Consider the following 6173-nt stretch of genomic DNA (forward strand, 5'->3'; position numbering starts at 1 on the left):
GCTTCCTGGCCGGGCAGACGCACGCGCTTGAACTTGCAGACGTCGGGGCCAGACTTGCCGGGGCCGTAGGTGGCGGAGACGACATTGTAGAGGCCGTCCTAGACACGTACATCTTCATGAACCTTTGCAACGACTACAGAAAACTAAACCGAATGAAATTCTCAACTAAACGCTCACATCCATGGTTATGATGTCGATCCCAGACTCAATTCATGCAAATATGGTTTCAGGCTATAACTTGTCGACTGCAAAGTGCAAACACGGCAAACCAAGCACAAGAAATACAAGCAAACAGTTCAGTTTAAGGTGTCTTAGCGCTGCGTCCATTCAATGGTACAATCCTTAACAATGACAGAAAGGTTCATGACAACTGAAAATGAAGGCGAAAGGTTCATGAAAATTGCAAATGAGGGTAAACATACAGGAAACGTTGCCCATCGTCACTGATTGACGCCATAATTGATGCTCAGCTCGCTCATCGACGGGATGGTCTCCATAGCGGAGACCATCAGGTGGGGGCACGACTCGTCTTTGTCGCCACGGACAATGAGCTAGACTAAGGCGTTCGGCGCGAACCTGCTGTGGCTGATGTAGGCTGCGATGTTCTTCCTCTTGGACACGTCAAGCACGTACGTCGGTGCCGGGCACTGCACGAACCGGGGCGGTTCCTCGCCGTCGTCTGGAAACGCCGTCGTGGGGGCGTTCCCTGACTCAATCCACCTCGGGGGAAACTTCGGCGGCTCGATGAAGCGGGCCTGCTCCTCCATTGATGCGCCGGTATTGGCATTGGCATTCGTGTTGGCAATGCGGGCGTGATGTGTGGGGAATTGAATTTTCCCCTTTCTGGATTACTCATGGATTTAACCGGTCGCGCCTAGGCACGGGCTGTAATGCTCAGATGGTACGCCGATGCAGGTTCAATTGTCTCATGGGTCGCCAGACGAAGGAATATGAAGGGGCGAGCGGCGTCAGCTGATGCGATGGCCCACTACGACTGACGATGGCAGCATAGTGCCCTAGTGGTCGCTATGGACGCTCGGCGGTTTGGTGGCACAAGAGAGAATTGGATGGGATGAGCGGGCCAGGTGACATAAGATGTGAAGGCGATGGAGTGAAATTATGGGTCATGTGATATTGGGGAAGTACCAGGGGAGTTACAACCCCCTTTATATGAGGAACTTGGAACGTTTTTTTATGAACTATTGGACCAAGTAACCGTTTTTTCTAGGGTTTGATTGGTAGGGCGGTGCGCTTGCTGGCATTTTATTTCTGTCGGCCCGCTTCAGGATAAGCTATATATGTAGTACAATTTACTGTGAATTGTTTGGCACGCTACATCTACCGTTGTTTTATTCTTGAATCTTGAAAATACATGACAAAATTAGTTTGAAAAACGGTGAAGAAAGCGGTGCCTATGTGTGTCTCTAAAATGGAAGTAGGTATACGCGGACATTTGGATATGCCTTTTAAATATGCCCTACGGAAAATTGGCACATAAGGATCTGCATCCATATAAGGTAATTTGTTAGAAAAACATTTTTTCCCGATATACACAGCCGCCGCCCCGCTCTATTATTTTACCCTATTTCCCGATATACACAACCTTTGGGCAAAATTTTCGAAGAAGTGGTAAAGCCCATCCAGATCCAGGCACACAAAGCTGCGGCTCTATTGCCCTTTCCGGCTTATGAAGTCCAACCCCTAGAATTACGGATTCTTCCACACCCGCCACTCAGACGGTGGTCTCCGTTTCAACAATCTGTCCAGGGCCGGGAGCCGTCTCTCTGGTCGACGCTTTGATCCCTTTCCTTCACGGGAGCTACGCTAGGGTCAAGCTCAAACAATGCTGCAGCAGCCTTCTCCTCTGCAAATGCTGGGAATCGCAAGAAGACGAGGAATGCAATTATATCGTGTGCAATCCTATGACCGCCAGTGGACCGTGTTGCCTCCTATAGTATGGCAGGATGAAGAGGATGATGAACCTGCGCATATAAAACTGGCACAACCCTTCCTCGCTTTTTGGTGTTTACATCCCTGGTAGAGTTGCCCGACTATGTGGCGATATACTCATCCGAAACCGGGCGATGGACTGGGAGCAGCTGTGAGTGGGGGGAAACCAGAGAGTATCCTCCTTTTACTGCAGAATGTGCCTTCGTGAATGGCATGATGCATTTTATGCATTTGGTGATCGAGGAACCTATTATAGCTGCAGTGGACTCAAAGGGGGATATTTGTGGGGAAATTCCTCTCCCGGAAGGAATGGAAGAAGCTAGGTCTGGTTATAGCTCAATTGGATACTCTCAGGGGAAATTGCATGCTTGGTATATGGTTCCTTATTATTACCAACTCTTTGTGAGGGTACTTGAGGATTATGCTACTGAAGTGTGGACCCTAAAGCATACTATTGATGTTCCCCAAATGTTTGGAAGGGAATATGCGACAGAAAATTGTGACGAAGAGGACATGACCTTTAAGTATGAGATGTTTGCAATTCATTCAGATCGTAATTTGATTTTCGTTACTGACTGGAAGGAGGAGAATCTGTCGTATGATATGGATAGCAGGGAAGCACATCTTATGTGCAATTCTGGAGATTTCATGTGTGGTTTACCTTATATTCCCTGTTTCGCGGATTTGGTTGGCGGATGATTTCTGAAAGTCTGTGCTGCTTCATGCATTTAACATGGTGGCACAAATGCCTTTGTAAAAACTAGTCGTTGGGTGTGCGTGCGTGTGACTAATGGTCTAGTTCCGTGGCAGCATTCCAAAACGTGCTTTTCATGGTGCATGCCCTTTTGTGGCCTTGAACAATGTTGGTTAGCTTTACATATTTTGTAAGTGACAAGCGATCCAATGGATAATGCCTAGTTGTATGAATGACCTAGTCCCTTATATATTTGCTTTTAGGTAAGACTAATTGCTGTTGTCACTTGATATCTGTTATTGGTGGCTGAATGTAAACAGATGCTAGTTTCATTTATAAATCCTTCAAGGCCTTCCATCGATGACGTCAAATAATATGGAGCTCTTTATATGGAACTCCTTTTATATAGATTGCACAATATGCAGCCTAACATATCTAATGAACATCGTTATTTTTCATTATTTTATTCAGTAGAGAAAGCAAAATAATTCTGTTTGTTGCCAAGACTATTACGCGCTCTTAAGTCTGCCGTTCGTTGCCTACTGCTTAAGCACCCTTCGTGTGCTCCTAATCTTGTGTTTTGATTGAGTTTTCCATCAGATCATGACCAATATTTTCCTACTAGAATTATTGCTATATTGTTGAATTTCTAGGCTGTTGTCAAACTAAACGTATTTTGGAAGAATCTTAAGATTTTTGTTGACCATAATGTAGCTTAGTACATAATTTTGTCGTCAACTACCCAACATTCTGAACTTTGTATTGAGTGCACTTTGAATTCTGAACTTCTCACTCTGAGTGGCTCTTTGTCACGGACCGGCAAAACTAAACCTATTTGAATTTGTTGTTGTCCCCAAAGGTTGTGAACTTCTCACTCTGAGCGGGTCTTTGCCAGGGACCGGCAAAACTAAATGGGTAAAAGAAAAACAAAGCTATGCCTAATCAGGCATGACATGTAAATCTAGCAAAGGTTACTGCACGTTTGGATTCTGGGCAAGCGCTTGCCGGCAAGCGCTTGCCTTGCCTCGCAAAGCAAAGAAGCGAGGGGTTTGGTTCCCTGCAACTCATCTCGTTACCCGCAGTTTCAAGTTTCTTCCTCATTTGTGTGAGCAAGCAAATTTGGCTACCATATGTTGGCAAGGTTGTCCTTGCCCATAGAGGTGAGCGCGCGAGAGATCAACAGTTGCTAATTTGTTACTAGAAGCTGAGCTTTTAGCACCATTCCTTAAAATAAATATCCACATCAACTCAAGGTTTTCGAGTTGACGAGTCATTCTGTTAGCGACTCTTGACGAGTCGTGCCATGCCGATCGTCTAGTCGAGGTATTTGAGTCGAGTTCTAGTTACGACTCATTGACTAGTCGTTCGACTCGAAAAGAGGGCATCAGATAAGTTATGCTGCTCCTGTCAGTTATTTCAAAATAGTAATATGGACCTGCCATTTGTAGACAGTATGCAGTACCTTACCTTATTGCACCCAAAGTCAATGGTGTGGGCTTAAAATGATGTATCACTATACTACATAGCATTACTGGCCACATTCCTATAGATTCAAAAACTACAATCACCTTTACCAGGTTGAAAGCATTTAAGTGTAGAAATACAGTAGTAAACAATTTCTTTTATTTTCTCAACTGGCAAATGCTTTGAAACAGATTTTCAGACAAAGACGCTAATAGTGAGACGAGCGGAGGGATTTGCAATCTGGACTTTGATGACCCATCTAGAATTAAGCTAGGCATTAAGAAAAAATTAACAGTTACTCACTCCGATCCAAATATGAATTCTTCTATCTGATATAACATGATATCTAAATTCCTGACAACCTTCTTAGTAATCCATGTTACCCATCTAATTAACAAATCTGATGTAGATAAGAGCAAGTGGTTTGCTGTCTAGGCTGACACGCTACTAATTACTAGTACTAGTCGTCAACCCGTGCAGTTGCACGGGCTAGCAATTTTGAAAACAATGAAATAGTGAAAATAGTAACTTGGGCATATGAAGAGTCATTGTTATAGTAAGATAATAGTCCTCTTGTACAAAGAAGAATTGCCGCACCAAACCTGAGACAATATCATATATTATTTTCTAATAGAAATGCTTTACTCAATGAAAACCATATGTTCATGTGCCGCATCAAACTAAACCTTAGAAAATAGCTCAAATTCTTAAATGTGGGAATTAAACCTATGTAACTTTGATTTTTTAGGGGATGTAACTTCGATTTATGGTGTATATAAATTATATTATTCTCATTTATGAAGTGAAAATAGTAACATTAGATTTATGGTGTATATAAATTATATTATTCTCATTTATGAAGTGAAGACCAATACCTTCCTGTTTCTTTTCTCATGAAAAGTTGTTAAATAATACAAAAATTCTTGTAGTATAGATAATAAATATCAAGTATATTTCAACAAAAATATCATATATTTCTGTAAGAAATAAAATTTATCATCACTAAGGGCTATAACAAAACTAAAAACCATCAAAGGATCAAAATGCCTACCAGATTTATTTGGTTAGGTATTTAGTGAAGGCCTTAGTTCTCGAATCCAAGAAACATTCGAGCACTGAAGTCCTGTTAGGTGCTCCTACCAAGAGACCCCAATATGATAAAGGACATAGGACACGAGTCTTCCGGAAAATCATACCAACCTCAAAGCTAAATCCAGAGACATATACACATCCAAGATGTCTGAAATAACGTGGGAATTTCTACAGTTATATTCCTTGTGGTAGTGGGCTTAAGGGAGCCTCTAGATAGTGAAATTCCAAAGTTACGAACTCTTGCTCTGATTCCAAAAAGAGGGCGTGCATCTTTTCGAAATTTAAACACGACCATCAAGTGGGCAGTAATACGTTGGTCATGTAACTTGAAAAATATATCATTGACAATTTATTTCAGACATGAATGCAATGCTATAAGTTTCATGAGACATAATTAAATTTCATGGACTGAAATCATTGTTAAAGTTAAATCTCAAAATGCACGTACGCCTTTGACAGTCGAGCATATAACATGGACGTCCTTCAAAAAGGTATGAACTTAATCCCTCTTGGTGGAGTCTGGGGGACTACAACTTCCAGAAGCACATCCATGTCATGCATAGGCAAGGAAATAATTGAATATACATGCTATTAGCTTGTTTTGAAAGATGGAGCATTGAAGCATATATATCCTAAGGGGTCTATCTTGTGTGCGTAATGATGCATGAACCAAATCTAAATCAGCAGGGCTGGTCTGGCGCCTCTTGGCCTCTTTGGTAGTTCTTTTACCATGGAGGTTACCACATCTTTCCGTACATTTTTTTAATTTACAACCAATGGCCTAGCCATATAGGTCATGTGAAAAAAAATAGGCAACTCGGAGGCTGGGATGCTTATAAAAGCTGCCCAAAACTACATTGGTGCAAGACCATGTGTAACGTCCAATTCACCTAGTCAGCCATGTACTAATGTGTATTACGTATCCTTCTTTGCCTCTATGAATCAGACAAACATCCACACGTCTACTTTTGGA

The 6173-nt window shown here is 42.2% G+C and overlaps 1 pseudogene; it reads left to right on the forward strand.

Annotated features, from left to right (window-relative positions):
• The first annotated feature begins 909 nt into the window (after positions 1 to 909).
• LOC147981405 (uncharacterized) lies at positions 910 to 2649 on the forward strand (annotated as a pseudogene).
• The last annotated feature ends 3524 nt before the right edge of the window (positions 2650 to 6173 follow it).

The sequence above is a fragment of the Triticum urartu genome, chromosome 3A, assembly GCF_056163025.1.
Source record: "Triticum urartu cultivar PI428250 chromosome 3A, HENAU_Tu73, whole genome shotgun sequence".
NCBI classification, from domain to species: Eukaryota; Viridiplantae; Streptophyta; class Magnoliopsida; order Poales; family Poaceae; genus Triticum; species Triticum urartu.